We start from the raw sequence: 18,334 nt of genomic DNA on the forward strand, positions 1-18,334 counted from the left end.
GCTTTTTCACTTTCATATTCTTTTCTAAGTTCACACACTTCTCTACTCAAACACTTAAGATGAATGAAGACTCTTCACTTATTCAAAAACACCTCTCTAATTTGAAGTTTACCCTATTCATATCATTTTAAACTATACCTTGCTGAAGAATGGATTAGTTGAATTCAACAATAGAGTGATCATTCACCTCTATCTTGTTCTTTGTCATTTTCTTTTCCCTATTTCAGTCAATGCATTCCTACAAAAATCTTCACAATACCAAGCATTTTATTTAATTTTTAAGATAACTTATTCTAAAGTTCATAGAACCAGATGTTTATTCTTAAATTATATTCAACACTTGTTTGATGAAAATTATTCAGAAAGCATGGAGAAAACAGTTAGGTGCTGCTGAGATTTGAACTCAGGATTTCCTGTTTACAAGACAGGCGCTTTAACCACTAAGCCACAGCACCAACGTTAACAGTAAAAAATGCATAAATAATGTATTGCTGATGATGAAAATGTGTTTCCTGCTATAAATTCTTCTTTATATGTATTGTAATCTTAAACACGAAAAGATATTCAATCACTACGCAAGGATTAATATGTTTTAATAAACAGGTACTCTTATAAAACCCAATTTCATTTCTTGAATTCTTTACAATTTTGTTTCATGAAGGTATTAATATTGCTCAAATCTAGGTAGAAATTTCATCTACGTCTTTCTCATATATATGTAGTTTTTTTCATTTTGCAATAACAGTATTCATTCTATAATCTTGAAAATACTTGGGTTTTTATAAGGTTTAAGATGATCTGTTTAACAGTAAGATGAATCAGACTTTTATATTTTAATTGTATCGGAATAAGACCTAATGAAAATGATGTTATATATAAATATGAGAAAGGCAAGGCACTGCTGAGAGATGAACTCAGGATCTCCTGTTTACTAGACAGGCACTTTAACCAGCTCAGCCACAGCACCCACTTCGTTCTTAATTTTGAAACACCTTTCTTCATGGTGTTCAAGAGAATATTGCTTTCTCACTTTCATATTCTTTTCTAAGTTCACACACTTCTCTACTCAAACACTTAAGATGAATGAAGACTCTTCACTTATTCAAAAACACCTCTCTAATTTGAAGTTTACCCTATTCATATCATTTTAAACCATACCTTGCTGAAGAATGGATTAGTTGAATTCAACAATAGAGTGATCATTCACCTCTATCTTGTTCTTTGTAATTTTCTTTTCCCTATTTCAGTCAATGCATTCCTACAAAAATCTTCACAATACCAAGCATTTTATTTAATTTTTAAGATAACTTATTCTAAAGCTCATAGAACCAGATGTTTATTCTTAAATTATATTCAACACTTGTTTGATGAAAATTATTCGGAAAGCATGGAGAAAACAGTTAGGTGCTGCTGAGATTTGAACTCAGGATTTCCTGTTTACAAGACAGGCGCTTTAACCACTAAGCCACAGCACCAACGTTAATAGTAAAAAATGCATAAATAATTTATTGTTGATGATGAAAATGTGTTTCCTGCTATAAATTCTTCTTTATATGTATTGTAATCTTAAACACGAAAAGATACTCAATCACTACGCAAGGATTAATATGTTTTAATAAACAGGTACTCTTAAAAAACCCAATTTCATTTCTTGAATTCTTTACAATTTTGTTTCATGAAGGTATTAATATTGCTCAAATCTAGGTAGAAATGTCATCTACTTCTTTCTCATAGATATGTATTTTTTTCATTTTGCAATAACAGTATTCATTCTATAATATTAAAAATACTTGGGTTTTTATAAGGTTTAAGATGATCTGTTTAACAGTAAGATGAATCAGACTTTTATATTTTAATTGTATCGGAATAAGACCTAATGTAAATAATTTGTTATATAACAATGAGCAAAGCAAGGCACTGCTGAGAGTTGAACTCAGGATCTCCTGTTTACTAGACAGGCCCTTTAACCAGCTAAGCCACATCACCCACTTGATTCTTAATTTTGAAACACTTTTCTTTATGGTGTTCAAGAGAATATTGCTTTTTCACTTTCATATTCTTTTCTAAGTTCACACACTTCTCTACTCAAACACTTAAGATGAATGAAGGCTCTTCACTTATTCAAAAACACCTCTCTAATTTGAAGTTTACCCCATTCATATCATTTTAAAATATACCTTGCTGAAGAATGGATTAGTTGAATTCAACAATAGAGTGATCATTCACCTCTATCTTGTTCTTTGTCATTTACTTTTCCCTATTTCAGTCAATGCATTCCTACAAAAATCTTCACAATACCAAGCATTTTATTTAATTTTTAAGATAACTTATTCTAAAGTTCATAGAACCAGATGTTTATTCTTAAATTGTATTCAACACTTGTTTGATGAAAATTATTCGGAAAGCATGGAGAAAACAGCTAGGTGCTGCTGAGATTTGAACTCAGGATTTCCTGTTTACGAGATAGGCGCTTTAACCACTAAGCCACAGCACCAACGTTTATAGTAAAAAATGCATAAATAATTTATTGTTGATGATGAAAATGTGTTTTCTGCTATAAATTCTTCTTTATATGTATTGTAATCTTAAACACGAAAAGATACTCAATCACTACGCAAGGATTATTATGTTTTAATAAACAGGTACTCCTATAAAACCCAATTTAATTTCTTGAATTCTTTACAATTTTTTCATGAAGGTAATAATATTGCTCGAATCTAGGTAGAAATTTCATCTACGCCTTTCTCATAGATATGTATTTTTTTCATTTTGCAATAACAGTATTCATTCTATAATCTTGAAAATACTTGGTTTTTTATAAGGTTTAAGATGATCTGTTCAAAAGTAAGATGAATCAGACTTTTATATTTTAATTGTAGCGGAATAAGACCTAATGAAAATGATTTGTTATATAACAATGAGAAAAGCAAGGCACTGCTGAGAGTTGAACTCAGGATCTCCTGTTTACTAGACAGGCGCTTTACCCAGCTCAGCCACAGCACCCACTTGAGTCTTAATTTTGAAACACTTTTCTTTACGGTGTTCAAGAGAATATTGCTGTTTCACTTTCATATTTTTTTCTAAGTTCACACACTTCTTGACTCAAACACTTAAGATGAATGAAGACTCTTCATGTATTCAAAAACACCTCTCTAATTTGAAGTTTACCCTATTCATATCATTTTAAACCATACCTTGCTGAAGAATGGATTAGTTGAATTCAACAATAGAGTGATCATTCACCTCTATCTTGTTCTTTGTCATTTTCCTTTCCCTATTTCAGTCAATGCATTCCTACAAAAATCTTCACAATACCAAGCATTTTATTTAATTTTTAAGATAACTTATTCTAAAGTTCATAGAACCAGATGTTTATTCTTAAATTATATTCAACACTTGTTTGATGAAAATAATTCGGAAAGCATGGAGAAAACAGTTAGGTGCTGCCGAGATTTGAACTCAGGATTTCCTGTTTACGAGACAGGCGCTTTAACCACTAAGCCACAGCACCAACGTTAATAGTAAAAAATGCATAAATAATTTATTGTTGATGATAAAATTGGGTTTTCTGCTATAAATTCTTCTTTATATGTATTGTAATCTTAAACACGAAAAGATACTCAATCACTACGCAAGGATTAATATGTTTTAATAAACAGGTACTCTTAAAAAACCCAATTTAATTTCTTGAATTCTTTACAATTTTTTTTCATGAAGGTATTAATATTGCTCAAATCTAGGTAGAAATTTCATCTACTTCTTTCTCATAGATATGTATTTTTTCAATTTGCAATAACAGTATTCATTCTATAATCTTGAAAATACTTGGGTTTTTATAAGGTTTAAGATGATCTTTTCAACAGTAAGATGAATCAGACTTTTATATTTTAATTGTATCGGAATAAGACCTAATGGAAATGATTTGTTATATAACAATGAGAAAAGCAAGGCGCTGCTGAGAGTTGAACTCAGGATCTCCTGTTTACTAGACAGGAGCTTTAACCAGCTAAGCCACAGCACCCACTTGAGTCTTAATTTTGAAACACTTTTCTTTATGGTGTTCAAGAGAATATTGCTTTTTCACTTTCATATTCTTTTCTAAGTTCACACACTTCTCTACTCAAACACTTAAGATGAATGAAGACTCTTCATTTATTCAAAAACACATCTCTAATTTGAAGTTTACCCTATTCATATCATTTTAAACTATACCTTGCTGAAGAATGGATTACTTGAATTCAACAATAGAGTGATCATTCACCTCTATCTTGTTCTTTGTCATTTTCTTTTCCCTATTTCAGTCAATGCATTCCTACAAAAATCTTCACAATACCAAGCATTTTATTTAATTTTTAAGATAACTTATTCTAAAGTTCATAGAACCAGATGTTTATTCTTAAATTATATTCAACACTTGTTTGATGAAAATTATTCAGAAAGCATGGAGAAAACAGTTAGGTGCTGCTGAGATTTGAACTCAGGATTTCCTGTTTACAAGACAGGCGCTTTAACCACTAAGCCACAGCACCAACGTTAATAGTAAAAAATGCATAAATAATGTATTGCTGATGATGAAAATGTGTTTCCTGCTATAAATTCTTCTTTATATGTATTGTAATCTTAAACACGAAAAGATATTCAATCACTACGCAAGGATTAATATGTTTTAATAAACAGGTACTCTTATAAAACCCAATTTCATTTCTTGAATTCTTTACAATTTTGTTTCATGAAGGTATTAATATTGCTCAAATCTAGGTAGAAATTTCATCTACGTCTTTCTCATATATATGTAGTTTTTTTCATTTTGCAATAACAGTATTCATTCTATAATCTTGAAAATACTTGGGTTTTTATAAGGTTTAAGATGATCTGTTTAACAGTAAGATGAATCAGACTTTTATATTTTAATTGTATCGGAATAAGACCTAATGAAAATGATGTTATATATAAATATGAGAAAGGCAAGGCACTGCTGAGAGATGAACTCAGGATCTCCTGTTTACTAGACAGGCACTTTAACCAGCTCAGCCACAGCACCCACTTCGTTCTTAATTTTGAAACACCTTTCTTTATGGTGTTCAAGAGAATATTGCTTTCTCACTTTCATATTCTTTTCTAAGTTCACACACTTCTCTACTCAAACACTTAAGATGAATGAAGACTCTTCACTTATTCAAAAACACCTCTCTAATTTGAAGTTTACCCTATTCATATCATTTTAAACCATACCTTGCTGAAGAATGGATTAGTTGAATTCAACAATAGAGTGATCATTCACCTCTATCTTGTTCTTTGTAATTTTCTTTTCCCTATTTCAGTCAATGCATTCCTACAAAAATCTTCACAATACCAAGCATTTTATTTAATTTTTAAGATAACTTATTCTAAAGCTCATAGAACCAGATGTTTATTCTTAAATTATATTCAACACTTGTTTGATGAAAATTATTCGGAAAGCATGGAGAAAACAGTTAGGTGCTGCTGAGATTTGAACTCAGGATTTCCTGTTTACAAGACAGGCGCTTTAACCACTAAGCCACAGCACCAACGTTAATAGTCAAAAATGCATAAATAATTTATTGATGATGATGAAAATGTGTTTCCTGCTATAAATTCTTCTTTATATGTATTGTAATCTTAAACACGAAAAGATATTCAATCACTACGCAAGGATTAATATGTTTTAATAAACAGGTACTCTTATAAAACCCAATTTCATTTCTTGAATTCTTTACAATTTTGTTTCATGAAGGTACTAATATTGCTCAAATCTAGGTAGAAATTTCATCTACGTCTTTCTCATAGATATGTAGTTTTTTTTCATTTTGCAATAACAGTATTCATTCTATAATCTTGAAAATACTTGGGTTTTTATAAGGGTTAAGATGATCTGTTCAACAGTAAGATGAATCAGACTTTTATATTTTAATTGTATCGGAATAAGACCTAATGTAAATAATTTGTTATATAACAATGAGCAAAGCAAGGCACTGCTGAGAGTTGAACTCAGGATCTCCTGTTTACTAGACAGGCCCTTTAACCAGCTAAGCCACATCACCCACTTGATTCTTAATTTTGAAACACTTTTCTTTATGGTGTTCAAGAGAATATTGCTTTTTCACTTTCATATTCTTTTCTAAGTTCACACACTTCTCTACTCAAACACTTAAGATGAATGAAGGCTCTTCACTTATTCAAAAACACCTCTCTAATTTGAAGTTTACCCCATTCATATCATTTTAAAATATACCTTGCTGAAGAATGGATTAGTTGAATTCAACAATAGAGTGATCATTCACCTCTATCTTGTTCTTTGTCATTTACTTTTCCCTATTTCAGTCAATGCATTCCTACAAAAATCTTCACAATACCAAGCATTTTATTTAATTTTTAAGATAACTTATTCTAAAGTTCATAGAACCAGATGTTTATTCTTAAATTGTATTCAACACTTGTTTGATGAAAATTATTCGGAAAGCATGGAGAAAACAGCTAGGTGCTGCTGAGATTTGAACTCAGGATTTCCTGTTTACGAGATAGGCGCTTTAACCACTAAGCCACAGCACCAACGTTAATAGTAAAAAATGCATAAATAATTTATTGTTGATGATGAAAATGTGTTTTCTGCTATAAATTCTTCTTTATATGTATTGTAATCTTAAACACGAAAAGATACTCAATCACTACACAAGGATTATTATGTTTTAATAAACAGGTACTCCTATAAAACCCAATTAAATTTCTTGAATTCTTTACAAATTTTTTTCATGAAGGTATTAATATTGCTCAAATCTAGGTAGAAATTTCATCTACTTCTTTCTCATAGATATGTATTTTTTCAATTTGCAATAACAGTATTCATTCTATAATCTTGAAAATACTTGGGTTTTTATAAGGTTTAAGATGATCTTTTCAACAGTAAGATGAATCAGACTTTTATATTTTAATTGTATCGGAATAAGACCTAATGGAAATGATTTGTTATATAACAATGAGAAAAGCAAGGCGCTGCTGAGAGTTGAACTCAGGATCTCCTGTTTACTAGACAGGAGCTTTAACCAGCTAAGCCACAGCACCCACTTGAGTCTTAATTTTGAAACACTTTTCTTTATGGTGTTCAAGAGAATATTGCTTTTTCACTTTCATATTCTTTTCTAAGTTCACACACTTCTCTACTCAAACACTTAAGATGAATGAAGACTCTTCATTTATTCAAAAACACATCTCTAATTTGAAGTTTACCCTATTCATATCATTTTAAACTATACCTTGCTGAAGAATGGATTACTTGAATTCAACAATAGAGTGATCATTCACCTCTATCTTGTTCTTTGTCATTTTCTTTTCCCTATTTCAGTCAATGCATTCCTACAAAAATCTTCACAATACCAATCATTTTATTTAATTTTTAAGATAACGTATTCTAAAGTTCATAGAACCAGATGTTTATTCTTAAATTGTATTCAACACTTGTTTGATGAAAATTATTCGGAAAGCATGGAGAAAACAGTTAGGTGCTGCTGAGATTTGAACTCAGGATTTCCTGTTTACGAGACAGGCGCTTTAACCACTAAGCCACAGCACCAACGTTATTAGTAAAAAATGCATAAATAATTTATTGTTGATGATGAAAATGTGTTTCCTGCTATAAATTCTTCTTTATATGTATTGTAATCTTAAACACGAAAATATACTCAATCACTACGCAAGGATTAATATGTTTTAATAAACAGGTAATCTTATAAAACCCAATTTCATTTCTTGAATTCTTTAAAATTTTGTTTCATGAAGGTACTAATATTGCTCAAATCTAGGTAGAAATTTCATCTACGTCTTTCTCATAGATATGTAGTTTTTTTCATTTTGCAATAACAGTATTCATTCTATAATCTTGAAAATACTTGGGTTTTTATAAGGTTTAAGATGATCTGTTCAACAGTAAGATGAATCAGACTTTTATATTTTAATTGTATCGGAATAAGACCTAAGGAAAATAATTTGTTATATAACAATGAGCAAAGCAAGGCACTGCTGAGAGTTGAACTCAGGATCTCCTGTTTACTAGACAGGCGCTGTAACCACCTAAGCCACATCACCCACTTGATTCTTAATTTTGAAACACTTTTCTTTATGGTGTTCAAGAGAATATTGCTTTTTCACTTTCATATTCTTTTCTAAGTTCACACACTTCTCTACTCAAACACTTAAGATGAATGAAGGCTCTTCACTTATTCAGAAACACCTCTCTAATTTGAAGTTTACCCTATTCATATCATTTTAAACTATACCTTGCTGAAGAATGGATTACTTGAATTCAACAATAGAGTGATCATTCACCTCTATCTTGTTCTTTGTCATTTTCTTTTCCCTATTTCAGTCAATGCATTCCTACAAAAATCTTCACAATACCAATCATTTTATTTAATTTTTAAGATAACTTATTCTAAAGTTCATAGAACCAGATGTTTATTCTTAAATGGTATTCAACATGTGTTTGATGAAAATTATTTGGAAAGCATGGAGAAAACAGTTAGGTGCTGCTGAGATTTGAACTCAGGATTTCCTGTCTACGAGACAGGAGCTTTAACCACTAAGCCACAGCACCAACGGTAATCGTAAAAAATGCATAAATCATTTATTGTTGATGATGAAAATGTGTTTTCTGCTATAAATTCTTCTTTATATGTATTGTAATCTTAAACACGAAAAGATACTCAATCACTATGCAAGGATTAATATGTTTTAATAAACAGGTACTCTTATAAAACCTAATTTCATTTCTTGAATTCTTTACAATTTTTTTCATGAAGGTATTATTATTGCTCAAATATAGGTAGTAATTTCATCTACGTCTTTCTCATAGATATGTCGTTTTTTTCATTTTGCAATAACAATATTCATTCTATAATCTTGAAAATACTTGGGTTTTTATAAGGTTTAAGATGATCTTTTCAACAGTAAGATGAATCAGACTTTTATATTTTAATTGTATTGGAATAAGACCTGATGAAAATGATTTGTTATATAACAATGAGAAAAGCAAGGCGCTGCTGAGAGTTGAACTCAGGATCTCCTATTTACTAGACAGGCGCTTTAACCAGCTAAGCCACAGCACCCACTTGATTCTTAATCTTGAAACACTTTTCTTTATGGTGTTCAAGAGAATATTGCTTTTTCACTTTCATATTCTTTTCTAAGTTCACACACTTCTCCACTCAAACACTTAAGATGAATGAAGACTCTTCACTTATTCAAAAACACCTCTCTAATTTGAAGTTTACCCTATTCATATCATTTTAAAATATACCTTGCTGAAAAATGGATTAGTTGAATTCAACAATAGAGTGATCATTCACCTCTATCTTGTTCTTTGTCATTTTCTTTCCCTATTTCTGTCAATTCATTCCTACAAAAATCTTCACAATACCAAGCATGTTATTTAATTTTTAAGATAACTTATTCTAAAGTTCATAGAACCAGATGTTTATTCTTAAATTGTATTCAACACTTGTTTGATGAAAATTATTTGGAAAGCATGGAGAAAACAGTTAAGTGCTGCTGAGGTTTGAACTTAGGATTTCCTGTTTACGAGACAGGAGCTTTAACCACTAAGCCACAGCACCAACAGCAATAGTAAAAAATGCATAAATCATTTATTGTTGATGATGAAAATGTGTTTTCTGCTATAAATTCTTCTTTATATGTATTGTAATCTTAAACACGAAAAGATACTCAATCACTACGCAAGGATTAATATGTTTTAATAAACAGGTACTCTTATGAAACCTAATTTCATTTCTTGAATTCTTTACAATTTTTTTCATGAAGGTATTATTATTGCTCAAATATAGGTAGTAATTTCATCTACGTCTTTCTCATAGATATGTAGTTTTTTTCATTTTGCAATAACAATATTCATTCTATAATCTTGTAAATACTTGGGTTTTTATAAGGTTTAAGATGATCTTTTCAACAGTAAGATGAATCAGACTTTTATATTTTAATTGTATTGGAATAAGACCTGATGAAAATGATTTGTTATATAACAATGAGAAAAGCAAGGCGCTGCTGAGAGTTGAACTCAGGATCTCCTGTTTACTAGACATGCGCTTTAACCAGCTAAGCCACAGCACCCACTTGATTCTTAATCTTGAAACACTTTTCTTAATGGTGTTCAAGAGAATATTGCTTTTTCACTTTCATATTCTTTTCTAAGTTCACACACTTCTCTACTCAAACACTTAAGATGAATGAAGACTCTTCATTTATTCAAAAACACCTCTCTAATTTGAAGTTTACCCTATTCATATCATTTTAAAATATACCTTGCTGCAGAATGGATTAGTTGAATTCAACAATAGAGTGATCATTCACCTCTATCTTGTTCTTTGTCATTTTCTTTTCCCTATTTCAGTCAATGCATTCCTACAAAAATCTTCACAATACCAATCATTTTATTTAATTTTTAAGATAACTTATTCTAAAGTTCATAGAACCAGATGTTTATTCTTAAATTGTATTCAACATGTGTTTGATGAAAATTATTTGGAAAGCATGGAGAAAACAGTTAGGTGCTGCTGAGATTTGAACTCAGGATTTCCTGTTTACGAGACAGGAGCTTTAACCACTAAGCCACAGCACCAACGGTAATAGTAAAAAATGCATAAATCATTTATTGTTGATGATGAAAATGTGTTTTCTGCTATAAATTGTTCTTTATATGTATTGTAATCTTAAACACGAAAAGATACTCAATCACTATGCAAGGATTAATATGTTTTAATAAACAGGTACTCTTATAAAACTCAATTTCATTTCTTGAATTCTTTACAAATTTTTTTCATAAAGGTATTACTATTGCTCCAATCTAGGTAGAAATTTCATCTACGTCTTTCTCATAGATATGTATTTTTTTCATTTTGCTATAACAGTATTCATACTAAAATCTTGAAAATACTTGGGTTTTTATAAGGTTTAAGATGATCTGTTCAACAGTAATATGAATCAGACTTTTATATTTTAATTGTATCGGAATAAGACCTAATGAATATGATTTGTTATATAACAATGAGATAAGCAAGGTACTGCTGAGAGTTGAACTCAGGATCTCCTGTTTACTAGACAGGCGCTTTAACCAGCTAAGCCACAGCACCCACTTGATTCTTAATTTTGAAACACTTTTCTTTATGGTGTTCAAGAGAATATTGCTTTTTCACTTTCATATTCTTTTCTAAGTTCACACACTTCTCCACTCAAACACTTAAGATGAATGAAGACTCTTCACTTATTCAAAAACACCTCTCTAATTTGAAGTTTACCCTATTCATATCATTTTAAAATATACCTTGCTGAAAAATGGATTAGTTGAATTCAACAATAGAGTGATCATTCACCTCTATCTTGTTCTTTGTCATTTTCTTTCCCTATTTCTGTCAATTCATTCCTACAAAAATCTTCACAATACCAAGCATGTTATTTAATTTTTAAGATAACTTATTCTAAAGTTCATAGAACCAGATGTTTATTCTTAAATTGTATTCAACACTTGTTTGATGAAAATTATTTGGAAAGCATGGAGAAAACAGTTAAGTGCTGCTGAGGTTTGAACTCAGGATTTCCTGTTTACGAGACAGGAGCTTTAACCACTAAGCCACAGCACCAACAGTAATAGTAAAAAATGCATAAATCATTTATTGTTGATGATGAAAATGTGTTTTCTGCTATAAATTCTTCTTTATATGTATTGTAATCTTAAACACGAAAAGATACTCAATCACTACGCAAGGATTAATAAGTTTTAATAAACAGGTACTCTTATAAAACCCAATTTCATTTCTTGAATTCTTTACAATTTTTTTTCATGAAGGTATTAATATTGCTCAAATCTAGGTAGAAATTTCATCAACGTCTTTCTCATAGATATGTATTTTTTTTCATTTTGCAATAACAGTATTCTTTCTATAATCTTGAAAATACTTGGGTTTTTATAAGGTTTAAGATGATCTTTTTAACAGTAAGATGAATCAGACTTTTATATTTTAATTGTATCGGAATAAGACCTAATAACAATGATTTGTTATATAACAATGAGAAAAGCAAGGCGCTGATGAGAGTTGACCACAGGATCTCCTGTTTACTAGACAGGCGCTTCAACCAGCTAAGCCACAGCACCCACTTGATTCTTAATTTTGAAACACTTTTCTTTATGGTGTTCAAGAGAATATTACTTTTTCACTTTCATATTCTTTTCTAAGTTCACACACTCCTCTACTCAAACACTTAAGATGAATGAAGACTCTTCACTTATTCAAAAACACCTCTCTAATTTGAAGTGTACCCTATTCATATCATTTTAAAATATACCTTGCTAAAGAATGGATAAGTTGAATTCAACAATAGAGTGATCATTCACCTCTATCTTGTTCTTTGTCATTTTCTTTTCCCTATTTCAGTCAATGCATTCCTACAAAAATCTTCGCAATACCAAGCATTTTATTTAATTTTTAAGATAACTTATTCTAAAGTTCATAGAACCAGATGTTTATTCTTAAATTGTATTCAACACTTGTTTGATGAAAAATATTCGGAAAGCATGGAGAAAACAGTTAGGTGCTGCTGAGATTTTAACTCAGGATTTCCTGTTTACGAGACAGGCGCTTTAACCACCAAGCCACAGCACCAACGTTAATAGTAAAAAATGCATAAATAATTTATTGTTGATGATGAAAATGTGTTTTCTGCTATAAATTCTTCTTTATATGTATTGTAATCTTAAACACGAAAAGATACTCAATCACTACGCAAGGATTAATATGTTTTAATAAACAGGTACTCTTATAAAACCTAATTTCATTTCTTGAATTCTTTACAATTTTTTTTCATGAAGGTATTATTATTGCTCAAATATAGGTAGTAATTTCATCTACGTCTTTCTCATAGATATGTAGTTTTTTTCATTTTTTAATAACAATATTCATTCTATAATCTTGAAAATACTTGGGTTTTTATAAGGTTTAAGATGATCTTTTCAACAGTAAGATGAATCAGACTTTTATATTTTAATTGTATTGGAATAAGACCTGATGAAAATGATTTGTTATATAACAATGAGAAAAGCAAGTCGCTGCTGAGAGTTGAACTCAGGATCTCCTGTTTACTAGACAGGCGCTTTAACCAGCTAAGCCACAGCACCCAATTGATTCGTAGTTTTGAAACACTTTTCTTTATGGTGTTCAAGAGAATATTGCTTTTTCACTTTCATATTCTTTTCTAAGTTCACACACTTCTCTACTCAAACACTTAAGATGAATGAAGACTCTTCACTTATTCAAAAACACCTCTCTAATTTGAAGTTTACCCTATTCATATCATTTTAAAATATACCTTGCTAAAGAATGGATAAGTTGAATTCAACAATAGAGTGATCATTCACCTCTATCTTGTTCTTTGTCATTTTCTTTTCCCTATTTCAGTCAATGCATTCCTACATAAATCTTCACAACACCAAGCATTTTGTTTAAATTTTTTAAGATAACTTATTCTAAAGTTCATAGAACCAGATGTTTATTCTTAAATTGTATTCAACACTTGTTTGATGAAAATTATTCGGAAAGCATGGAGAAAACAGTTAGGTGCTGCTGAGATTTGAACTCAGGATTTCCTGTTTACGAGACAGGAGCTTTAACCACTAAGCCACAGCACCAACGGTAATCGTAAAAAATGCATAAATCATTTATTGTTGATGATGAAAATGTGTTTTCTGCTATAAATTCTTCTTTATATGTATTGTAATCTTAAACACGAAAAGATACTCAATCACTATGCAAGGATTAATATGTTTTAATAAACAGGTACTCTTATAAAACCTAATTTCATTTCTTGAATTCTTTACAATTTTTTTCATGAAGGTATTATTATTGCTCAAATATAGGTAGTAATTTCATCTACGTCTTTCTCATAGATATGTAGTTTTTTTCATTTTGCAATAACAATATTCATTCTATAACCTTGAAAATACTTGGGTTTTTATAAGGTTTAAGATGATCTTTTCAACAGTAAGATGAATCAGACTTTTATATTTTAATTGTATTGGAATAAGACCTGATGAAAATGATTTGTTATATAACAATGAGAAAAGCAAGGCGCTGCTGAGAGTTGAACTCAGGATCTCCTGTTTACTAGACAGGCGCTTTAATCAGCTAAGCCACAGCACCCACTTGATTCTTAATTTTGAAACACTTTTCTTTATGGTGTTCAAGAGAATATTGCTTTTTCACTTTCATATTCTTTTCTAAGTTCACACACTTCTCTACTCAAACACTTAAGATGAATGAAGACTCTTCATTTATTCAAAAACACCTCTCTAATTTGAAGTTTACCCTATTCATATCATTTTAAAATATACCTTGTTGAAGAATGGATTAGTTGAATTCAACAATAGAGTGATCATTCACCTCTATCTTGTTCTTTGTCATTTTCTTTTCCCTATTTCAGTCAATGCATTCCTACAAAAATCTTCACAATACCAATCATTTTATTTAATTTTTAAGATAACTTATTAATAAAGTTCATAGAACCAGATGTTTATTCTTAAATGGTATTCAACATGTGTTTGATGAAAATTATTTGGAAAGCATGGAGAAAACAGTTAGGTGCTGCTGAGATTTGAACTCAGGATTTCCTGTTTACGAGACAGGAGCTTTAACCACTAAGCCACAGCACCAACGGTAATCGTAAAAAATGCATAAATCATTTATTGTTGATGATGAAAATGTGTTTTCTGCTATAAATTCTTCTTTATATGTATTGTAATCTTAAACACGAAAAGATACTCAATCACTATGCAAGGATTAATATGTTTTAATAAACAGGTACTCTTATAAAACCTAATTTCATTTCTTGAATTCTTTACAATTTTTTTCATGAAGGTATTATTATTGCTCAAATATAGGTAGTAATTTCATCTACGTCTTTCTCATAGATATGTAGTTTTTTTCATTTTGCAATAACAATATTCATTCTATAATCTTGAAAATACTTGGGTTTTTATAAGGTTTAAGATGATCTTTTCAACAGTAAGATGAATCAGACTTTTATATTTTAATTGTATTGGAATAAGACCTGATGAAAATGATTTGTTATATAACAATGAGAAAAGCAAGGCGCTGCTGAGAGTTGAACTCAGGATCTCCTGTTTACTAGACAGGCGCTTTAACCAGCTAAGCCACAGCACCCACTTGATTCTTAATCTTGAAACACTTTTCTTTATGGTGTTCAAGAGAATATTGCTTTTTCACTTTCATATTCTTTTCTACGTTCACACACTTCTCCACTCAAACACTTAAGATGAATGAAGACTCTTCACTTATTCAAAAACACCTCTCTAATTTGAAGTTTACCCTATTCATATCATTTTAAAATATACCTTGCTGAAAAATGGATTAGTTGAATTCAACAATAGAGTGATCATTCACCTCTATCTTGTTCTTTACCATTTTCTTTCCCTATTTCTGTCAATTCATTCCTACAAAAATCTTCACAATACCAAGCATGTTATTTAATTTTTAAGATAACTTATTCTAAAGTTCATAGAACCAGATGTTTATTCTTAAATTGTATTCAACACTTGTTTGATGAAAATTATTTGGAAAGCATGGAGAAAACAGTTAAGTGCTGCTGAGGTTTGAACTCAGGATTTCCTGTTTACGAGACAGGAGCTTTAACCACTAAGCCACGGCACCAACAGCAATAGTAAAAAATGCATAAATCATTTATTGTTGATGATGAAAATGTGTTTTCTGCTATAAATTCTTCTTTATATGTATTGTAATCTTAAACACGAAAAGATACTCAATCACTACTCAAGGATTAATATGTTTTAATAAACAGGTACTCTTATGAAACCTAATTTCATTTCTTGAATTCTTTACAATTTTTTTCATGAAGGTATTATTATTGCTCAAATATAGGTCGAAATTTCATCTACGTCTTTCTCATAGATATGTAGGTTTTTTCATTTTGCAATAACAATATTCATTCTATAATCTTGAAAATACTTGGGTTTTTATAAGGTTTAAGATGATCTTTTCAACAGTAAGATGAATCAGACTTTTATATTTTAATTGTATTGGAATAAGACCTGATGGAAATGATTTGTTATATAACAATGAGAAAAGCAAGGCGCTGCTGAGAGTTGAACTCAGGATCTCCTGTTTACTAGACAGGCGCTTTAACCAGCTAAGCCACAGCACCCACTTGATTCTTAATTTTGAAACACTTTTCTTTATGGTGTTCAAGAGAATATTGCTTTTTCACTTTCATATTCTTTTCTAAGTTCACACACTTCTCTACTCAAACACTTAAGATGAATGAAGACTCTTCATTTATTCAAAAACACCTCTCTAATTTGAAGTTTACCCTATTCATATCATTTTAAAATATACCTTGCTGAAGAATGGATTAGTTGAATTCAACAATAGAGTGATCATTCACCTCTATATTGTTCTTTGTCATTTTCTTTTCCCTATTTCGGTCAATGCATTCCTACAAAAATCTTCACAATACCAAGCTTTTTATTTAATTTTTAAGATAACTTATTCTAAAGTTCATAGAACCAGATGTTTATTCTTAAATTGTATTCAACACTTGTTTGATGAAAATTATTCAGAAAGCATGGAGAAAACATATAGGTGCTGCTGAGATTTGAACTCAGGATATCCTGTTTACGAGACAGGCGCTTTAACCACTAAGCCACAGCACCAATGTTAATGATAAAAAATGCATAAATGATTTATTGTTGATGATGAAAATGTGTTTTCTGCTATAAATTCTTCTTTATATGTATTGTAATCTTAAACACGAAAAGATACTCAATCACTACGCAAGGACTAATATGTTTTAATAAACAGGTACTGTTATAAAACCCAATTTCATTTCTTGAATTCTTTACAATTTTTTTTCATGAAGGTATTAATATTGCTCAAATCTAGGTAGAAATTTCATCTACGTCTTTCTCATAGATATGTATTTTTTTTATTTTGCAATAACAGTATTCATTCTATAATCTTGAAAATACTTGGGTTTTTATAAGGTTTAAGATGATCTTTTCAACAGTAAGATGAATCAGACTTTTATATTTTAATTGTATCGGAATAAGCCCTAATGAAAATGATTTGTTATATAACAATGAGAAAAGCAAGGCGCTGCTGAGAGTTGAACTCAGGATCTCCTGTTTACTAGACAGGCGCTTTAACCAGCTAAGCCACAGCACCCATTTGATTCTTAATTTTGAAACACTTTTCTTTATGGTGTTCAAGAGAATATTGCTTTTTCACTTTCATATTCTTTTCTAAGTTCACACATTTCTCTACTCAAACACTTAAGATGAATGAAGACTCTTCATTTATTTAAAAACACCTCTCTAATTTGAAGTTTACCCTATTCATATCATTTTAAACTATACCTTGCTGAAGAATGGATTAGTTGAATTCAACAATAGAGTGATCATTCACCTCTATCTTGTTCTTTGTCATTTTCTTTTCCCTATTTCAGTCAATGCATTCCTACAAAAATCACCACAATACTAAGCATCTTATTTAATTTTTAAGATAACTTATTCTAAAGTTCATAGAACCAGATGTTTATTCTTAAATTGTATTCAACACTTGTTTGATGAAAATTATTTGGAAAGCATGGAGAAAACAGTTAGGTGCTGTTGAGATTTGAACTCAGGATTTCCTGTTTACGAGACAGGAGCTTTAACCACTAAGCCACAGCACCAACGGTAATAGTAAATAATGCAAAAATCATTTATTGTTGATGATGAAAATGTGTTTTCTGCTATAAATTCTTCTTTATATGTATTGTAATCTTAAACACGAAAAGATACTCAATCACTACGCAAGGATTAATATGTTTTAATAAACAGGTACTCTTATAAAACTCAATTTCATTTCTTGAATTCTTTACAATTTTTTTTCATAAAGGTATTACTATTGCTCCAATCTAGGTAGAAATTTCATCTACGTCTTTCTCATAGATATGTATTTTTTTCATTTTGCAATAACAGTATTCATTCTAAAATCTTGAAAATACTTGGGTTTTTATAAGGTTTAAGATGATCTGTTCAACAGTAATATGAATCAGACTTTTATATTTTAATTGTATCGGAATAAGCCCTAATGAAAATGATTTGTTATATAACAATGAGAAAAGCAAGGCGCTGCTGAGAGTTGAACTCAGGATCTCCTGTTTACTAGACAGGCGCTTTAACCAGCTAAGCCACAGCACCCACTTGATTCTTAATTTTGAAACACTTTTCTTTATGGTGTTC

General features: G+C 30.2%; 24 non-coding genes across 24 annotated transcripts; all 24 read right to left on the reverse strand.

Moving 5' to 3' along the window:
• Positions 1-382: 382 nt before the first annotated feature.
• TRNAT-UGU (transfer RNA threonine (anticodon UGU)) lies at positions 383-455 on the reverse strand. The gene has a single exon. It is a non-coding gene; the product is annotated as a tRNA-Thr (tRNA).
• Positions 456-1,402: 947 nt separating this feature from the next.
• Positions 1,403-1,475, reverse strand: TRNAT-UGU (transfer RNA threonine (anticodon UGU)). The gene has a single exon. It is a non-coding gene; the product is annotated as a tRNA-Thr (tRNA).
• Positions 1,476-2,421: 946 nt separating this feature from the next.
• TRNAT-CGU (transfer RNA threonine (anticodon CGU)) lies at positions 2,422-2,494 on the reverse strand. The gene has a single exon. It is a non-coding gene; the product is annotated as a tRNA-Thr (tRNA).
• A 435-nt stretch (positions 2,495-2,929) lies between these two features.
• TRNAT-AGU (transfer RNA threonine (anticodon AGU)) lies at positions 2,930-3,003 on the reverse strand. The gene has a single exon. It is a non-coding gene; the product is annotated as a tRNA-Thr (tRNA).
• A 435-nt stretch (positions 3,004-3,438) lies between these two features.
• TRNAT-CGU (transfer RNA threonine (anticodon CGU)) lies at positions 3,439-3,511 on the reverse strand. Its single transcript has one exon. It is a non-coding gene; the product is annotated as a tRNA-Thr (tRNA).
• Positions 3,512-3,947: 436 nt separating this feature from the next.
• Positions 3,948-4,021, reverse strand: TRNAT-AGU (transfer RNA threonine (anticodon AGU)). Its single transcript has one exon. It is a non-coding gene; the product is annotated as a tRNA-Thr (tRNA).
• Positions 4,022-4,456: 435 nt separating this feature from the next.
• TRNAT-UGU (transfer RNA threonine (anticodon UGU)) lies at positions 4,457-4,529 on the reverse strand. Its single transcript has one exon. It is a non-coding gene; the product is annotated as a tRNA-Thr (tRNA).
• A 947-nt stretch (positions 4,530-5,476) lies between these two features.
• On the reverse strand, positions 5,477-5,549 carry TRNAT-UGU (transfer RNA threonine (anticodon UGU)). The gene has a single exon. It is a non-coding gene; the product is annotated as a tRNA-Thr (tRNA).
• Positions 5,550-6,497: 948 nt separating this feature from the next.
• On the reverse strand, positions 6,498-6,570 carry TRNAT-CGU (transfer RNA threonine (anticodon CGU)). The gene has a single exon. It is a non-coding gene; the product is annotated as a tRNA-Thr (tRNA).
• Positions 6,571-7,006: 436 nt separating this feature from the next.
• On the reverse strand, positions 7,007-7,080 carry TRNAT-AGU (transfer RNA threonine (anticodon AGU)). Its single transcript has one exon. It is a non-coding gene; the product is annotated as a tRNA-Thr (tRNA).
• Positions 7,081-7,515: 435 nt separating this feature from the next.
• Positions 7,516-7,588, reverse strand: TRNAT-CGU (transfer RNA threonine (anticodon CGU)). The gene has a single exon. It is a non-coding gene; the product is annotated as a tRNA-Thr (tRNA).
• A 1,457-nt stretch (positions 7,589-9,045) lies between these two features.
• Positions 9,046-9,119, reverse strand: TRNAT-AGU (transfer RNA threonine (anticodon AGU)). Its single transcript has one exon. It is a non-coding gene; the product is annotated as a tRNA-Thr (tRNA).
• A 1,453-nt stretch (positions 9,120-10,572) lies between these two features.
• Positions 10,573-10,645, reverse strand: TRNAT-CGU (transfer RNA threonine (anticodon CGU)). Its single transcript has one exon. It is a non-coding gene; the product is annotated as a tRNA-Thr (tRNA).
• Positions 10,646-11,082: 437 nt separating this feature from the next.
• Positions 11,083-11,156, reverse strand: TRNAT-AGU (transfer RNA threonine (anticodon AGU)). The gene has a single exon. It is a non-coding gene; the product is annotated as a tRNA-Thr (tRNA).
• A 434-nt stretch (positions 11,157-11,590) lies between these two features.
• On the reverse strand, positions 11,591-11,663 carry TRNAT-CGU (transfer RNA threonine (anticodon CGU)). The gene has a single exon. It is a non-coding gene; the product is annotated as a tRNA-Thr (tRNA).
• A 1,458-nt stretch (positions 11,664-13,121) lies between these two features.
• TRNAT-AGU (transfer RNA threonine (anticodon AGU)) lies at positions 13,122-13,195 on the reverse strand. The gene has a single exon. It is a non-coding gene; the product is annotated as a tRNA-Thr (tRNA).
• Positions 13,196-13,632: 437 nt separating this feature from the next.
• TRNAT-CGU (transfer RNA threonine (anticodon CGU)) lies at positions 13,633-13,705 on the reverse strand. The gene has a single exon. It is a non-coding gene; the product is annotated as a tRNA-Thr (tRNA).
• Positions 13,706-14,142: 437 nt separating this feature from the next.
• Positions 14,143-14,216, reverse strand: TRNAT-AGU (transfer RNA threonine (anticodon AGU)). The gene has a single exon. It is a non-coding gene; the product is annotated as a tRNA-Thr (tRNA).
• Positions 14,217-14,652: 436 nt separating this feature from the next.
• On the reverse strand, positions 14,653-14,725 carry TRNAT-CGU (transfer RNA threonine (anticodon CGU)). The gene has a single exon. It is a non-coding gene; the product is annotated as a tRNA-Thr (tRNA).
• Positions 14,726-15,162: 437 nt separating this feature from the next.
• Positions 15,163-15,236, reverse strand: TRNAT-AGU (transfer RNA threonine (anticodon AGU)). Its single transcript has one exon. It is a non-coding gene; the product is annotated as a tRNA-Thr (tRNA).
• Positions 15,237-16,180: 944 nt separating this feature from the next.
• Positions 16,181-16,254, reverse strand: TRNAT-AGU (transfer RNA threonine (anticodon AGU)). The gene has a single exon. It is a non-coding gene; the product is annotated as a tRNA-Thr (tRNA).
• A 435-nt stretch (positions 16,255-16,689) lies between these two features.
• On the reverse strand, positions 16,690-16,762 carry TRNAT-CGU (transfer RNA threonine (anticodon CGU)). The gene has a single exon. It is a non-coding gene; the product is annotated as a tRNA-Thr (tRNA).
• A 437-nt stretch (positions 16,763-17,199) lies between these two features.
• Positions 17,200-17,273, reverse strand: TRNAT-AGU (transfer RNA threonine (anticodon AGU)). Its single transcript has one exon. It is a non-coding gene; the product is annotated as a tRNA-Thr (tRNA).
• Positions 17,274-18,218: 945 nt separating this feature from the next.
• TRNAT-AGU (transfer RNA threonine (anticodon AGU)) lies at positions 18,219-18,292 on the reverse strand. The gene has a single exon. It is a non-coding gene; the product is annotated as a tRNA-Thr (tRNA).
• Between the last annotated feature and the right edge of the window lie 42 nt (positions 18,293-18,334).

Source organism: Lissotriton vulgaris, chromosome 12 (assembly GCF_964263255.1).
Source record: "Lissotriton vulgaris chromosome 12, aLisVul1.2, whole genome shotgun sequence".
Taxonomy (NCBI): Eukaryota; Metazoa; Chordata; class Amphibia; order Caudata; family Salamandridae; genus Lissotriton; species Lissotriton vulgaris.